Source organism: Gorilla gorilla, chromosome 5 (assembly GCF_029281585.2).
Source record: "Gorilla gorilla gorilla isolate KB3781 chromosome 5, NHGRI_mGorGor1-v2.1_pri, whole genome shotgun sequence".
Taxonomy (NCBI): Eukaryota; Metazoa; Chordata; class Mammalia; order Primates; family Hominidae; genus Gorilla; species Gorilla gorilla.
Window position 1 is genome coordinate 175150158 of NC_073229.2, and position 18799 is coordinate 175168956.

General features: G+C 41.1%; 1 protein-coding gene across 9 annotated transcripts in view; it reads left to right on the top strand.

The window, feature by feature from the left end:
• The window catches only part of MTHFD1L (methylenetetrahydrofolate dehydrogenase (NADP+ dependent) 1 like), a 236490-nt gene that overhangs the window by 115765 nt on the left and 101926 nt on the right, over positions 1 to 18799 (top strand). The window lies entirely within an intron of this gene.

Below are 18799 nucleotides of genomic sequence, written 5' to 3' on the forward strand. Positions count from 1 at the left end.
GCTACTCGGGAGGCTGAGATGGGAGGATCACTTGAGTCCAAAAGTTTAAGTTTGCAGCAAGCTATGATCACACCTAGCTACTTGGTAAGCTACTATGGACAACATGGTGAAACCCTGTCTTGAAAGAAAGAGAGAGAGAGAGGGAGAGGGGGAGAGAGAGAGATAATACTTTTTAAAAGAGAAAGAAAGAAAGAAAGAGAACACTTTTTAAAAGGATAAATAATTTTTAAAAACTTAATAATTTAACATGTAAAAAAAAAAAAAGATGTAGACCATATGCAAAACCCAGAGGCACCTGGATTTGTCCTGCTAGCCATACTAGCCAACCCCTGCTCTATAACTTGATATTTTTGTGCAACATAACAGTTTTGCATTTCTCTATGTCGCTGTGATCCAAAAAGCCTCATTTTGCCTGCAGTTTAGCCTTCTGTGCGTGCATGTAGCACGTGCATTTGTGCATTATTTGTCAAGGGGCTTTCAGATTGCTTCCAGTGTTCTGCTGTTACAAATAATGCTACGGGGGACATTCTTGTCCATGTCTCTGAGATTTAGTCTAAAAGGTCTTCTAGGGACTATATACAGGAGTGAGATTTGGGGGGTTAAAAGTACACTTAGCAGCAACTTAATAGATAAAGCCAAATTGTTCTGCAACGTAATACCAATTTATATCACTACCAATTGTGTGTGTGAGATTTCTGACCTCTCCACGTTTGTCCTGACACTTCTTTTTTTTTTTTTTTTTTCCTTGAGACAGAGTCTCTCTCTCTTGCCCAGGCTGGAGTGCAGTGGCATGATCTCAGCTCACTGCAACCTCCACCTCCCAGGTTCAAGCAATTCTCCTGCCTCAGCCTCCCAAGTAGCTGGGATTACAGGTGCACACCATCACACCTGGCTAAGTTTTGTATTTTTAGTAGAGATGGGGTTTCGCCAAGTTGACCAGGTTGGTTTCAAACTCCTGACCTCAGGTGATCCGCCCATCTTGGCCTCCCAAAGTGCTGGGATTACAGGCGTGAGCCACTATGATCGGCTCAACACTTCTATTGTTAGATTTTTTTAGCTCTTGCTAATCTGATGGTAGTTCATTATAGTTGTGAGGTTTAGCATCTTTATGGCTGTTTCTGGGCATTTGTGAATTGTCTATTTTGTATTGTGCTATTTACCTTTTTCTTACTAATTAATGGAAATCCTTTATAGATTCTGAATACGAATACTTTACCATTATGAGTTACAAATATCTTCTCCCCTTTATGGCTTATCTTTTAAATATGCTTGTTGTACCTTTTCTTGTCCACCCCTTTTCTTTATGATTTCTGCTTTTGGAGGTTATAAAGATAATCATTTGTATTGCCTTATAACTGTTGTCTCTTGCATTGAGGCCTTTAATCATCTTAGAATTTGTTTGTGTAATGGTGTCTTTTTTCCTTAACTCTTACAGTTTGTGAGACTTTTCTGCCCTGGTGATATGTGCATCAGTGGTTGTTAGCCCAGCCCTATGAAAAGGGCCAGCTGGCCTCCATAGATCTAAGGCAGCCGAGAGTGCTGGCCCCTTTGTCCCAGGCTCTGCAGCATCCAAGGCGAGTGCAGATGGGGCCAGCTTCTTCCAAAACCATCATCTCTTCTTTACCTGCTCCTTCTGAGCTTCACCTGACATGGCTGTGCAGTCCCCAGGAAAGAGAAAGTCTCTCTTGTCTTCCTACTTCCTAAGTCAATCCTAGGAACTGTTACGTTCAATTCCAAGCAGTTGTCATAAAAGAAGTTTCCTTGGAACTTTGAAAACAAAAGAAAGGGTTTAATTTTCTTCTTTTTGTTTTGTTTTGTTTTGTTTTTAATTTTTTGAGACAGAGTCTTGTTCTGTCACCCAGGCTAACAGCTCACTGCAACCTCTACCTCCTGGGCTCAAGCGATCCTCCCACCTCTGCCTCCTGAGTAGCTGAGACTGCAGGCACACTCCACTACACCCAGCCAATTGTTCAATTTTTTTCTGGAGACGAGGTCTCACTACATTGCCCAGGCTGGTCTTGAACTCCTGAGCTCAAGTGATCGCCTGCCTCAGCCTCCCAAAATGCTGGGATTACAGGCATGAACCACTGCGCCCATCCAGAAAGATTTAATTTTATGGTCAAATTCTACATTGTCTATTGACTTTAATATTTTTATAAAATTCTTTGAATAAAATGTCTTTACCTGGAATACCTTCAATGTACTTACTGGATTAGAGGCAGGTAGGTCCTGTTTGTATGGCTAGCATGTTCATTAAATATGAAAGTAATGGAAAGATGTTGATGACATAAGGAGAGAGGAACCTTTGCCTGTCAGGATAATAGAAATTGAAAGATTTTTATGACCTGGCTCAGCAGAAAAAGGAGTATATGATGTTAGCAATTTTTTAGAATTGATTTTTCAGAAGAAAAATGCAAAACAAATGAGAATTAAGTAGCTAGAAAGCCTTTTTCCCCCCTTTATTCAGATAAAGTAACTGAAGACTTTTAATGAGAAGCCTGGTTTCTGTCTTTCTACACGGTGCATTGGGAATAGTAAGCTGTTAGAAGTCGGTGCTTAGAAGTACCTACCGTCCTAAACACAGGAACCAAAAACAAGGAAAAAAAAAAAAAAAGGAAGATAAATAAAGTAAAAGTAAAAAAGTACCTACCATCCCAAATTTCATATATGATGATGTTCACGTTTTTGAACTTACACATATTCTTCTGTATAAGTAAAATATTTCATAAAATTAAAAATATTTTATAAAATTAGGAACAGAATTTCTTAAAGATCAACATGGTACTAATACATTTTACAATCTGTCTTTCAAAGTTTCAATGGACTTAAGTTAGAGTCATTTTTTTAATTGCATTTTGATGCCAATATAATTCATGTGTCATTTTCCACTATAATACAATGAAAATCCAGATAATGGAGATGGATTTTCTTCTGAGTAGCCACGCATATTAGGTTTCAGGCTCCAATTGCCTGGTTTTGAATTGCTCTTTGCCATGTGCTGTCTGTGACCTTGGGTGGGTCACTTCACCTCCCTCAAATCTAGGTTTCTCCAATACCTACCTCCAGGCTTGTTCTAGGCATGAAGTGCAGTGATGATGGAGAAGGCATGGACCGTGGCACAAACAGAAGAGTCAGGGGTTGGCAGCTCCTATTCCCACTGTACGATGCCAAGGATCTTTACCTATAGGATAAGCCTTCAAAAACATAATTTGTTCTTTCAAGTGCTGAATACCTCTGTGAGTATACTTTTTTCCATCTTTTTTCTTTTGGTAAATGAAACTCACTGAGGAATTTGACTTCTGATAATGGGAAACAGTGCTGCTTATGTGTTCTCCTCGTACAAAGATGTCTGGGACCATTATACATAGAGGTGATCTGAGAAATCAGAGGGGCTCTGATTGTTTTGAAAACTCTCCTTTGAGGTCGGGCATAGTGGCTCATGCCTGTAATCCCAGCACTTTGGGAGGCCGAGGCAGGTGGATCACTTGAGACCAGCTTGGCCAACATGATGAAACCTGTCTCTACTAAAAATACAAAAATTAGCCGGGCTTGGTGGCATGCATTTGTAATCCCAGCTACTTGGGGGTCTGAGGAAAGAGAATTGCTTGAACCTGGAAGGTGGAGGTTGCGGTGAGCCAAGATCACACCATTGCACTCCAGCCTGGGTGACAGAGTGAGACTCTGTCTCAAAAAAAAAAAAGAAAAAGAAAAAGAAAACTCTCCTTTGCATTAAGGTAATCCTTCTTGAAAGGCTTGTTTAAAATGTTTCCTTGTTACCTGGGAGAGAGCAGGAAGCACTGGGAAATAGCACGTCACTGGTGCCTCGTGCCATTTCAGTGCCTTTCCCTGTCTTGCCTCAGCCTTGCACTATGGAATGCAAAAGAGTAGAAGAAGCTCCAACGTGAAAATTGTCGACAAACAATGCAGAGAATCTTCGGTGGCATTAAACATTAAAATTAAAGACACATGGTCTTAAATTCAGCTGATATACTTGACATCTCAGATATACTCTTGGTGCCAAAAGGGATGTTAAGCAAAATTTGAGGGATTTGACTCCTTATTTGGGAAAGACCATGACTACCAAGGGGAGAGAAACCAGAGGCAAACCTTATTGAAAAATGGAGTAGCTAAGTCATTTTGTATATATTACCTTTACCCAGCCAAGTACAGTCTGTAGTTTTACACAGTGAATTTGATCTTTACTCTAAATTCGTTTCCTTTAATGAAAGTGCTAGTCAATAATGCAGAACTTGGGCAAGTTTTATAAATATGTTTGCTTTACAACCAGTCTTATTAAGTCAGGGTATCATCTAAGGGCCCAATCAAGGACTTTTCATTTAAAAAAGAAAAACTCTAAATTGCATCGTGATATAACCCTTAAATTCCAACTGTCATGGGGAATCCCAAGACCTACATCTGTATGTACGTGCTGTGTTCTAAACACTGCTCCCCAACCTTTTTGGCACCAGGGACCGGTGTCGTGGAAGACAACATTTCCATGGTTTTGGGATTAAACAGTTCCACCTCAGATCATAAGGCATGGGTCCTAGATCCCTTACATGCGCAGTTCACAGTAGCATTCACACTCCTATGAGAATCTAATGCCACCGCTGATCTGACAGGAGGTGGAGCTCAGGCAGTAATGCTCACTTGCCCGCTGCTCACCTCCTGCTGTGCAACCCAGTTCCTTACAGGGGCTGCAGACCAGGGGGTTAGGGGTCTCTGTTTTTGTTTTTTTGGAGATCAAGTCGCCCAGGCTGAAGTGCACTGGCACAATATCGGCTCACCACACTCTTCACCTCCCAGGTTCAAGTGATTCTCCTGTTTCAGCCTCCCAAGTAGCTGGGACTACAGGCATGTACCATGCCCAGTTAATTTTTGTCATTTTAGTAGAGACAGAGTTTCACCATGTTGGCCAGGCTGGTCTCGAACTCCTGACCTCAAGTGATCTGCCCCCTCAGCCTCTCAAAGTGCTGGGATTACAGACGTGAGCCACCGCGCCTGGCTGGGGACCTCTGTTCTAATATGCTTACCATGCCAAATGCATTATGAAGAAAAACAGAAACAAGGCTTTTAATGTTAAAGTCTTATTTTCTCGCTACTGAAATGGGCAAAATGTTTCAATTTTGCAAAAATAATATAGTATTGTGTATAGGATCTTCTCTAACCTTCTTTTTACATTTAATTAGGCTTCTACGAGTCATTCAGGTAGTTGCATCTAGCAGGCTATTTATCCATTCTTTATAGACCCTTTAGAGGTTTGAGACCCCTTTATAGAGGTTTGAGAGCCCTTCCTTGCCCCAGTTCTCTTGTCTGTAAAGCTGTGGGAAATAATATGACCTAACATACAAGGCAGTGTGAGGACAGCAGAAGTGACTTCTGTAATGCATATGGTGCTGTTCCAGGCATGGATAAATCTTTGCTAACAGTGGTAAGAGTTTACCTCCTGTGAGGACCTGGCTACGTGCTGAGCACCCTGCTTGGTGCTTTGTACATTGTGACTCATTCAGTTGTTCAAACAACACCATGAGTAGTTTACCAGAATTACCCCCATCTTGCAGGTGAGAAAACTGAGCATCCAAGTGAGTTAGTAGTTTGCTCAAAGGCAGGCAGCTAGCGCAAGGGGGAGCAGGAATTTGAACCCGAGCGTTGGCCCCACAGCCTTTGCTTTTACCACCGTGCTTTGCCACCTCTGAATGTTCACTTTCATTCCATAGCAGCATCATACAGCCCTGTGCATAACAGGAAGTGCACGTTTGTTAAATGAGAAACTAGTAACACTTCTGGTAGCTGAATGACTTAACTACTGGTAAACCTGTCTGCATGGCCACTGGGCTTTTTATGGTGAACACAGGCATATTTTCCATGTGCTGTGTTGAAGCAGCAATTAAATAAATCAGGTAAAAGAGTAATTAAATTTAAAAGGTAAAACGTTTTGGAAGGAGTTTTGAGGTTTAGGGCTGTCTAACCTGACCTTGACTGTTTCTCTATGTGCTGTAAGATGCAGATTGATTTTCAATGAGATATTCAGCCCATCCCTGCTTATGATTTATATATATTCTAAGTAATATGCTTAGAATGTAGTTCTGCTTACCATCATAAAATGTGGAGTTAAAATAAGATCCTTGTCAAAACATTGTCATGCAGAGATTAGTGCTATGAAAGTTAACATTAAATGATTTTAAAATGTGTTCCAGAGGTTAAACTGAAGTTTTGAAATTCATAAAATGCATAAGCTTTTTGAGAATTTTTAAAAATATCCGTTACATAATAACTTTAAAATTACGTTATATGATTGCTATCTTACCCCATCTTAGCCAAGAGCATTCAGCCTGAGGATACTCAAAAAGAGTCAAATTACCCCTTCCTTGTATAAGCTATAGTTTAGGATATTGCAATTATATGAGGTCGTTTTAAAGTTTTTAGCAACGTTTGGTATAATTACAATATTGTGCTGTTCTTACACAAAGAAAACATAACAGAATTTTGAGCTAGGAATATTGGGAAACCAGCCATTGCTAAAGGAAGATGCATTTAGTGTATCTTTCTATGTATCTCAACATCTTTTGTGGGGTGTAGAAAAACAGATTATTAGGGCTTTCTTTTTTTGGGGGGGCGGGAGCGGGGATGGAGTTTCACTCTTGTTGCCCAGGCTGGAGTGCTATGATGTAATCTCGGCTCACCACAACCTCCTCCTCCCAGGTTTAAGTGATTCTTCTGCCTCAGCCTCCCAAGTAGCTGGGATTACAGGCATGTGCCACCACACCCGGCTAATTTTGTATTTTTGGTAGAGGTGGGGTTTCTCCATGTTGGTCAGGCTGGTCTCGAACTCCTGACCTCAGGTGATCTGCCCACCTCAGCCTCCCAAAGTGCTGGGATTACAGGCATGTGCCACCATACCCGGCTAATTTTGTATTTTTAGTAGAGATGGGGTTTCTCCATGTTGGTCAGGCTGGTCTCGAACTCCTGACCTCAGGTGATCTGCCCGCCTCAGCCTCCCAAAGTGCTGGGATTACAGGCGTGAGCCACCACGCCTGGCCTATTAGGGATTTCTAAAAGCCGCAAGCCTCTTGCTAGCCATAGCTGTGAATGTTGTCTTAACCATTAATGCTTCAGTATAAATAATATCAATTTAAAAACTGCCTAAGATTTAAAAGTACTATGCAAATTACAAACTGCTTGGGTATCTAGATCAAAATAAAGCAGAGCAAAGAAGTAACTTTAGGAATGAAAGGATATCTAAGTGGAATGATAAAGGAAGACTTCATGCAATAGAAGAATTTAAGTAAAACTGAAAAACTGAAACTAATGTGATCATGGCATTAAATAGTGTAACCCTGAAGACGCATCCACTATATAAGGAGCACCACAGCAGTTTCTATACTCACCGTTATTATTCATCATTATTCTGAAGCACAAATAAGAACAATTTCAAAAATTATAAATATTGGAAAGGAAGAGACACATTTTATTATTTATGTACAGAATAATTATATAACTAGAAAATTCAAGAGAGGCAACTGACAACTTATTTTAAGTAATAAAAGTTTTAGTTTGCTAGTGGATGCAATGTAAATATGTAAATGTCAATAGTCTTCTTTTTTTGTTAGCCATAAATACATACTGTAATAGAGAAAATGTCCTACTTATACATGTCCCTCAAAGGATAGAATACTTAGGAAATAAGTTTAGCAAGAAATGAGCACATAGAATAAAACTATAAAACTTTATTGAAAGACAAACAACAAGACCTGAATACATGGTAAGACACATGACATACTCTTAGATGGGAATAACTGGTATTAATCATCCTTCCTCTGTCAAACTAACACATAAATTACTATAAAATTACTATACTATATCATGCCACACTATACTATACTGTATTTACTGTAAAAACTGCAGAGGAAAATGAACTTCGTGGTTAAATTAATCACAGCATTTGTCTAGATTCTGCAAGAATGAATTCATGAGGATGGATTTAAAAGCTTTTTCAAGGCCGGGCGCAGTGGCTCACGCCTGTAATCCCAGCACTTTGGGAGGCCAAGGTGGGTGGATCACTTGAGGTCAGGAGTTCGAGACCAGCTTGGCCAACATGGTGAAACCCTGTCTCTACTAAAAATACAAAAATTAGCCAGGTGAGGTGGTGCGTGCCTATAGTCCCAGCTACTTGGGAGGCTGAGGCAGGAGAATCGCTTGAACCGGGGAGGCAGAGGTTGCAGTGAGCCTAGATTGTACCACTGCACTCCAGCCCAGTGACAGAGTGAGATTCTGTCTTAAAAAAAAAAAGGCTTTTTCAAGAACCATGATGGATGATTTACCTAATTGTAAATATCAGAACAAGATAATGCTATAGCAAAACAGTTAATAGCAGAGGGATACCCTGGAGTGTCCTGAGATAGATTTCTTCCAGTAGTAATTTGATAAGATGACATTTTATTTTTATTTTTATTTTTTTCTTTTCTTTTATTTTTTTGAGACAGAGTTTCACTCTTCTTGCCCAGGCTGGAGTGCAATGGCGTGATCTTAGCTCACTGCAACCTCCACCTCCCAGGTTCAAGTGATTCTCCTGCCTCAGCCTCCCAAGTAGCCGGGATTACAGGCATGCGCCACCATGCCCAGCTATTTTTTGTATTTTTTAGTAGAGACAGGGCTTCACCACGTTAGCCAGCCTGGTCTTGAACTCCCAACCTCAGGTGATCCATCTGCCTTGACCTTCCAAAGTGCTGGGATTACAGGCATGAGCCACTGCACCTGGCCAGATGACATTTTAAATTAGTGGTGAATGGATAGGATACTGATTAAATGATGTTGGAACATTTGACTAATAATTTTAAAACATAAACCATAGAGTTTGTTTTTGTTGTTGTTGTTTGAAATGTAGTCTCGCTCTGTCACCCAGGCTGGAGCACAGTGGTGCGATCTCAGCTCACTGCAACCTCCGCCTCCTGCGTTCAAGTGATTTTCCTGCCTCAGCCTCCCTGAGTAGCTGGGATTACAGGCACATGCCACCATGCCTGGCTAATTTTTGTATTTTTAGTAGAGACGGAGTTTTGCCATGTTGTCCAGGCTGGTCTTGAACTCGTGACCTCAGGTGATCCACCTGCCTCTGCTTCCCAAAGTGCTGGGATTACAGGCATGAGCTGCCATGCCCTGCCAAAACATAAACCATAGAGTTTTGTATCACAATATATTCAAAATAAAGATAGAGTAACTTTTTACTTTTTAGTATGCAAATTAAACATAAAGCTTCCAGGAAAAAGCAAAAAAAAAAAATTATTGTTGGTATCCTATCAAGGCTAGTAAAAAGAATAGATAAATGTATACATGGAACATGGGAAAACATTCACAAAATATAAAGTTAAAAAAATCAGGTTGTAAAATAATATATCTCCAATTTGTATGAGATTTATATCTATATATGGAATGAAGAGATATAGAAGTATATCAAATGATTATTTTTGTTTGCCTGGAGGTAATGGAATCATGGTGATTTTCACTTCACGCTTTGTGTTTTGGCATTCTCAAATTTTTACAATTACTGTGTATTACTTTTGTAGTAGTTTTTTTTATAAAAGGAAAAAATGACTTGAAAAATCAAGTAATTTGACATGTAGACACAGGGAAATTACATTCGAGGCAGAGAGCAAACGACAGGCATGTGACTGTAGCTGACAAGTGTCGGCAGATTGTGGGCATAGTTTAGAGTCTAAGACATCTGGGGGAGATGAGTTTCATCATTAGATGAAGTCATATTCTGGAGGGGAATAAGTGCTAATCTGAAATACTATGCTTTCAATTGCCAGTGAGGAGAAATTGACAGTTTTGAAATAGTGGTTTCAGGAAGGCTCTCCTGAGAAGATGGCACTGAGGCGAGCCTTGAAGAAGGCGAGAGGGGAGAAAGATTGGCCTGTGTTCAAGGAATCAAAATAGTTCTGCTAGTTCAGAGACAGGGTAAAGCAAATAGACTGGAGTCTCATTCAATGTCTTTAAAAGTCATGGAGAAGAGTTAGTATAGTTTCTAATCCATGAGGACTTCCTGAATGATTTTGCCAGGACTCTACTTTAAGATACTGTTTCTTTCCAACCCCCCATCAGATAAGTCATTCCACTTTTCTGAAGTCGAATAAGTGAAGGGAAAGAGTGGACAAATTGTTATCTAACGGGGCTCCCTCCCCAGGAAAGGACTCCTTCGTCAGTAAGAGATGTGCACGTGGTATAACCAACAATGCTATTTCTGGGTATGTCCACGCTGCTGGAGCTCAGAAATGCAGAATGAAAAAACAAAACGGGTTGTGGAAGTGTATATACAATCTGTTACATTTTTGAAAAACACACAACACAATGCTATATTCTGTTTATGCATGTGTGCTTATGTAGAAAGAGTCTGAAAACCTGATCTGCATAAGCTCTGAGTTCATAGGAGTTATGACCATGGGAAGAAGTAGAGGGGTGGGATGAGCGCATGGGATACTGAACTCAGCTATGCTGCTTTACTTCTCTGAAAGAGGAACAATCTTAAGTAATCATGGTAAAATGTTAATGTTTGTCCATTTCAGGGTGGGGAAGGAAATTTAGGTCTATAATTTAGGAGAGAGGTTGAGGCCAGAGCCAAGATTGGCAGTTGTGATGAGTATGTGGTTACATCTTCACTTTTTTTAGAACTAAATCTGGATGTCAATGGCCATGTTTAGTGGGCCAGGGGCCTTACATTACTTTCTTGCAGCACTGATGGCTTTTGTTTGAGGCTGCACAAATTCCTGCATTTCCCTTGGGATGAATGGTAGGGATGCGGGCAGTAGGTGACTGGGTGAACCACCTGACTTGAGCAGGGCTAAGACTCTCTCTGCAAACGAAACCCAGAGACATGAACGGTGCTGAGATTTCTCAGTGGTTTCCCATGTAGGCTGCTTTCCGAGGGCAGCAAGCATGGCTTCATCACTCACCCAGTGCTCCTGATTCAGTACTGAGATGCTCGGTTAAGTTTTAATGAGGTTTTAAATTTTTTCGTATGTTCGAGTGTTTATGCAAACAAAGATGCTGAATTGTAAACACCAGCAATCTGAGTACCTTCTTTTGATTTCTCTCTCCATATTGTTTAGTCCCTTTTTCTTTGTTTGTTTTATGAGATTGCATAGATGTTTTGGTTGAGAGTAGATTGTTTTTACTTTTCAGGGACAGGCAACAATTTCATGATATAACTTCTAAAAATATTTTAAACAAGTATGAAAATAGTTTTTTCTTCCAAAAAACCATTTCTTCGTTTGACACATACACAAACAAATGAGCAGAATTTAGAGTAATTTAGAGACAGAATTTAGATAATTTGGGTGGTTTTTTTTTTTGGACAGTCTTGCCCTGTTGTCCAGGCTGGAGTGCAGTGACGTGATCTCGGCGCACCACAGCCTCCTCCTCCCAGGCTCAAGCGATTCTTGTGCCTTAGCCTCTCAAGCTACAGGCACACACCACCATGTCCAGCTAATTTTTGTATTTTATTAGAGTCGAGTTTTTGCCATGTTGCCCAGGCTGGTCTTGAACTCCTGGCCTTAAGTGATCCTCCTGCCTCGGCCTCCTTAAGGACTGGGATTACAGGCATGAGCCACCACACCCGGCCTAGTGTGAAAGCAGTTTTTAAGGACAGTCGAACAGGAAAGCTCCTGGATTCCTGCACATAGATCTTGTGCCCCTCCAAAGTGCCATAAGTACCAATTTCTGCTGTCTTGATTTAACTCAGTGTCTGGAGCTTACGATCCCTCCTCTCTGTTTCCTTCAGTGGCGTAGCTTGGGGGTGTCAATTAAAGAGTTATTGCAAGATCTCAGCCTCTGAAAGTTTAGCTTATTCATCAGCAAAACTTTAAGCAAGTCTCACCTCTTCTAAATTAGAATTGTAACCTTGACTTTAGTCTCAGAGTTAACATTGTGCAGAAAAAGAAAACACTGCCCAGTGTTGAAGCAGTTTGCAAACTGAAATGATACAAATGAAAAATGCTGTGATGTTTCTCAGTAGTCTCTGTATTTGCAAATGAGTCAGTTAGGATTAGTTTTACCCACAAATAACAACAACAGTAAAAAAAAAAAAAAAAAAAAAAAGAAAGAAAGAAAGAAGGTGACCCAACACTATAATACAAGTTTATTTCTCTCTCACATCAAGGAAGTTCAGGGTAGCCAGTCTGGGCTGGTTTAGCAACTCCTTGATCATCATGGGTTCTGTGCTACCTGGTAATCCAGGATGGTTGCACAAGCCCCAGCCATTGCATCTGTATCCCAATCAGCAAGAAAAAGGAAGAAGGGCGTACCCCCTTTTCAGGAGGCTTCCTGGAAATCACATACAACATACCTGGTTACATCTCATCAGTGACCTTAGTCACACAGCCATACTTAGCTGCAAGACAAGCGAAGACATTCAGATTCTACCTCTTCTTCTTGAAATAGAAAGGTGAGTTGCCAATTCACTGTCAGCGTGACGACAGTTCAAGAGGTTTTCCTAGACACAGAGTTGAGTTAATCCCAAGTCATCTGTGTCATCGTCTCTATTTTGACAGCATCTGCCAGGTGGTCAACCAGGGTTTAGGCAAGAAGACCTATGACTTCTCTACACAGACATGATTAGGATTGTCTTCTAAATCAACCAAACTGAGCAGCCCACCCTTTCATTCTTCTGTGCATCACAGATCATTTTTGAAAAAGAGTTTAGGACACATCCAATAGTAAGAGTGTAGTTTTATAAATCAGGACTCAGTCTTACAGTAGAAGATTATGTGGTAGTTAGTGTCATGGAGAAAAGCTTCATATTAGATTAGTTGAATCGATTGGGATACAGAACCGTCTTTAGAGCATGGCATCGTTACATTGCAGATAAAGCATGTAGGTAGAGAATGATATCTTTGTTGGGGAGAGCCCCAAACTGCTCTTCAGGAACCTTTGTCCGAGATTTGCAAGCCAATTAGGCATAATGAAACCTTGTTTTTAATGCATATCTTTTGCCAGTATAATAAACATAATAATTAAATGTTTATATATCCTTCGTATTTTCCTGTTTAATACAACTAATCATATTTTTGTCAGGCTGAGGACATCTCAAGAGGAGGAAAAGGTGGCAAATTGAGGGTCTGTTCTTCTTTTATACAAGATGGCAATTATAACAAATTACTTCTGGACTTAGGGATGGGGGAGGGGTGGGGAGATGGGAACATGAGAATTATTCCTGATTTTTGTTACTTTTTGTCCTGTAAAATATGCTTACCAGGCCGGGCACGGTGGCTCACGCCTGTATCCCAGCACTTTGGGAGGCCGAGGCAGGCAGATCACCTGAGGTCGGGAGTTCAAGACCAGCCTGACCAACATGGAGAAACACTGTCTCTACTAAAAATACAAAATTAGCCAGGCGTGGTGGCACATGCCTGTAATCCCAGCTACTAGGGAGGGTGAGGCAGGATAATCACTTGAACCTGGGAGGCGGAGGTTGTGGTGAGCTGAGATCACACCATTGCATTCCAGCCTGGGCAACAAGAGCAAAACTCCGTCTCAAAAAAAAACAAAATGCTTACCGGGACATCTCAAGGACATCATTCCTCTGTCAACGGTACAAAGATAACCTGAGACATAAAGTGAAAATGATTTATGGTTTTTTGTTTTCTTCCTTACATTAAATTTTCCAATAACATATCGCTAATAACATATTTCTTTTTTTCTGAGACTGAGTTTTGCTCTTGTTACCCAGGCTGGAGTGCAATGGTGCAATCTCGACTCACCGCAACCTCTGCCTCCCAGGTTCAAGTGATTTCTCCTGCCTCAGCCTCCCGAGTAGCTGGGATTACCTGCCACCACATCAGGCTAATTTTTTGTATTTTTAGTAGAGACGGGGTTTCACCATGTTGGCCAGGCTGGTTTTGAACTCCTGACTTTGTGATCCACCTGCCTTGGCCTCCCAAAGTGCTGGGATTAGAGGCATGAGCCACGGCACCTGGCCAACATATTTCTAATAATATATTAATTTGATAAACAGAAGTTATTTTGGAAATAAGCCAAAACAACAAAAAATGCTCATCCCTCTTTTTCAAGGCTATTATCTGTAGTTTGAGGTTTTATCAAATGTAAATATGAACTGCGGGCCTCTTCAGGATGTCCTCATTGCTTCTGTTAATGCTTTTACCATCCAGTACCACTGAACAGGCAGCAGAGTGCCTTCTTGGGCACACCGGAAGGATCCAGGAAAAGGAAGATAGTGTGGCCTGTTCTTGTCTCCATGCCCCGAAATGGACCACTACACCAGTGGGGTAGGAAATAGCGGTGTTATGGGTTGAGTTTGGAGACCTTGACTTGATCAACCATCTGCTCACCCAGGTCATCTTTCTTTTTTTTTGCAGAGATGAGGTCTCACTATCTGCCCAGGCTGGTCTCCTGGGCTCAAGTGATCTTGCCGCCTTTACCTCCCAAAGTGCTGGTATTACAGGTGTGAGCCACCACGCCTGGTGCTTGTCACCATTCTTAATAGCAGCAGCAGCAGAAAAACCCCCTGTTTAGCCTTCAGTGTTAATTTCCTCCTTGATCTATGTGTTCTACACAAACCCACTCCCTTGTTCTCCCCTATATATTACATTTGTGGACTCTTCTCAAACTCTGCAGCTCAGCCCTGGTTCCTGCTGAGCCTACAGCCCCAGGCCTGAGCAGCCGGCTGGGCCAAGTTACCCTCAGTCTAAAGATGACTTCCTCACAAGGCAAAACATTTCTCCGGCTGGGTTGGAGACCTAAGCTGGGGAACTGGGCTCTCACATTCCAAGATAGAGGTTTGCCTATGGACTCCTGAAAGTAGGTGTGTAGAAGCAGGTTCCTCTGATGGCAGAGGCCCTCCGTTTATCTCTGGAAGATCCTGAATGCTATGCTTCTTTCATCCCCTCTGCCTTGAATTCGCCTGCTTTCTAGGTGTGGTGGAGAAAGCTGGGAAAAGAGCCACCTCTGCTCCCAGGGGCCACTGAGAGGGTAGAACACTGACCGAATCCCAGACTCACTACCTCAGGGGCTGAGATGGGTCCAAAGGGGCCCTTAACCTCTCACTTGATCACCTGACTCTTACCACTGTCATTGATCTGACATGTTCTCCTGGGCGCTGTCCCAGCTCTGTCCCAGCTTCTCAGCACTATGTCCTGGTCAGCCCTGAGGGCTCATTTCCTTTATCCATACTGAGGACCAAGACCTGTGTTTCCTCTAGGGCAGTGAGGGCCACGGGCTAGTGCCTGAGCCAATGAGTGCACTGCTGGTACTGTGCTGTGCCCTGGACAAGGGTGTAGGTTGCTCTAAAAACAACTTCCCAATATTCTACAAAATAACGTTCAAACTGAACAGAGCTTGACTGAAGATTCTTTTTACTTCATTTGTTTTCATGCTACATTTTTGCTGTCCGGCTCCAAGTCTGTGACAATGGGTCACGGGATCAGTGCGAGTAACAGTGAAGATGTTTTTCTTCATCTTTGGGCTATGATTGTGCTTTGTGATCCTAAGTATAAATACATTGAGGCTGGGCACGGTGTCTCACACCTGTAATCCCAGCACTTTGGGAGGCCAAGGCAGGTGGATGCCTCGAGCCCAGGAGTTCGAGACCAGCCTGGGCAACATGACAAAACCCCATCTCTACAAAAAAAATACAAAAATTAGCCGGGTGTGGTGGTGTGCACCTGTGGTCCCAGCTGCTCAGGAGGCTGAGGTGGGAGCCCTGGAGATCAAGGCTGAAGTGAGCTATGATCGTACCACTGCACTCCAGCCTGTCTCAAAAAACAAAACAAAACAAAACAAAATACATACACTGACTAATAACACCAGCAGCATTGTTTCATGGGAGCTGCCTCTGCTGTTTGTACCAAAACTGAGCAGATTCTTTAGGCCAGGCCCGAGTAATCATTAAATCGATCTGCTTGTGAGAAACCGGTAGGTCTAGGCATGAGCGCAAAGCGGCAGGTCCGTCTCTTCCCTTCTTAAATAAGGAATCACCAGAGGTAGACTCTGTGCCTGTGACTCTTGAATGTTTAGCTGAAATCCAGAGCAGCAATTGCATTTTATGTGACACCATGTGTGTGCAAAAACTGAATCAAAATCTTGTGAAACAATGCTACTTTCACTTACTATATATGATGTAGTCTAATATTTTGTATCCTATTTTATTTCCTTTTTTTAAATGTTGGTTGAAATTCTGTAAATTTATATAATGACAAACTACTGGGACTCTATCTTCGTTCAAAAGTCCATGATCAGCCTGCTTGTATTGAGTTGCTACATTGTACTATCTTATAATTGTAAAGTTTAAGATATTTTCCTTCTGTCTGTCTTAATTTATTCTGTAATCTAAGTTGTCCTGCCAGGAATGCTGGCATATTTACTTTGTTTTTGAATTCAATAATCATAGTTTCTCTTGCCAAGTTACATTATTGGTACCAAAAAAAAGTTACTGCATGGTTTTTGAAACTGTTTTTTCCTAGGAAGTTTTAAAGTAAAATGTTTTTACCTTTTATTGTTTACACAGGTTAAGCATCCCTAATTCAAAAATCCAAAATCCAAAGAAGTGCTCAAAAATCCAAAGTTTTTTGAGTGACAACATGATGCCACCAGTGGAAAATTCCACACCTGATCTCATGTGACGGATTGCAGTCAACATGCAGTTAAATCTTTCAATATAGGCACAAAATTATTAAAACTATTGTTCAGGGCCAGGCACAGTGGCTCACACCTGTAATCCCAGCATTTCGGGAGGCCAGGGCAGGCAGATCACTTGAGCTCAGGAGTTTGAGACCAGCCTAGGCAACGTGGTGAAACCCTGTCTCCTCTAAAAATACAAAAAAAAAAAAAAAAAAAAAAAAAAAAAATTAGCTGGGCATGGTGGCACACACCTGTAGTCCCAGCTATTTGGGAGGCTGAGGTGGGACAATCACTTGAACTGGGTGGCAGAGGTTGCAGTGAGCCAAGATCATGTCACTGCACTCCAGCCTGGGCAAACAGAGGGAGACCCTGTCTTAAAATATATATATATAGTTTAGGCTATGTCTATAAGGAGTATATGAAATATAAATGAATTTCATGTTTAGACTGGGGTCCCAACCCCAAGATATCTCGTTATGTATATGCAAATATTACAAAATCTGAAAAAATTTAAAAGCCAAAAATCACTTCAGTCTGGTGCCAACCATTTTTGCATAATTGCATTTTCCATGTTGCATTTTGCAACCATTTTGCATAATTCTGTACTTCTTTCCCTTTTGGGTTTGTTTTCATAACTGTTCAGTAAAAAGTGTTCTGTGTCATCCTTCCATTATTTTGGGCTAAATCATGTTAATGGCCAAGCCTGTCAGAATTCATTTGTTTTGAGTTAACTTCCTGGTGTCCAGTTCTCAGGAGTTGCAGTAATAGAGCTCTTCCCTCATGCAATCATCCAAAATCCCAGGCCTCTAACCAGGATTGGGGAACACCACTGTTGGCCAAGAGCAGAAGGCTTAAAGCTCTGGTCATAGTCATGGCACTGTACAAACTGTTCTTGTTCCCTACAAGAACATGGGAACTATTTGGATAATGGATTTATGAATTTAATTCTGATGGATTTTTATAAAGGAGCTAAAAATAACCCTATATAATTTATTACATGTATAATCATATAATTTTAAATGTGTATAATTTATAATATTCATCGAAACAATTCTTTTTGGAAATTAAATTTCAGTTTGGTCAAAATCATCTTACAAAACAAGATGACTCATGATGGTTCTAAATAATGTAAACTGGTGTCTGTAACTAATTAATGCTCTGGAGGAAGGAAATTCTGAGTTCTGACACGAAAGCACGTCTAAGTGGTATTGGTATTTTCAAAGTTTTTACTACAACCAAAAATATGTTCATGTGTACCTGTCTCCTCTTTACACTGCTTACTTTCTCTATCGCTTTTCCCAAATACGTCCCCAGTAACTTCCTCATGTTCTGTGCACCACCTCCAATCTTCCCCTAATGTGTATGAACTTGGTCATCACCGAAGAGGTGGAAAGGAAGAAGGGCATGCGCTAATATTAATATTGAGGTTTGGGCTGGGTGTGGTGGCTCATGCCTGTAATCCCAGAACTTTGGGAGGCCGAGGCAGGTGGATCACGAGGTCAAGACATTGAGACCATCCTGGCCACATGGTGAAACCCCGTCTCTACTAAAAATACAAAAATTAGCTGGGTGTGATGGTGCACAACTGTAGTCCCAGCTACTCGGGAGGCTGAGGCAGGAGAATTGCTTGAACCAGGGAGGTGGAGGTTGCAGTGAGCCGAGATCGTGCCACTGCACTCCAGCCTGGCAACAGAGACTCCGTCTCAAAAAAAAAAAAAGAAAAAAATTGAGGTTTGTACCAGTTTCTTTTTCCTTTAGGTCTCCTGATATGTGTCTAGTTAGTTCTATATACTTCCTGGAAATTCGACTCCAAGATATTTAATAAAACTATACAGGGTTATGTGTTGAATAGACAAATCCTAAAGAGCAGAAAGGATTTAGTGGTTAGTGAAATTTCATTGACTTAAGATGAGTTGGATCCTCAAAATTAATATATTCTAAACAAAGTTCTATTTTTAAGCTGCAGTAATAATGCCGAATTTCTCTTATAGTTAATTGAATGATTTATCCTGGTGTTGTCTCCTGGTAGTCACTGAAAAAGTCATTACAATCCTCACTTTCTCCCCTTTAATTCAAGTTCAGAATTCATGTGTTTCTGTGACTTTTTTTGAGTTTATCTGCAGACAGCTGCCATTGAATAAACATGTTTATATAGGGCAGAAAAAGGCAGCCT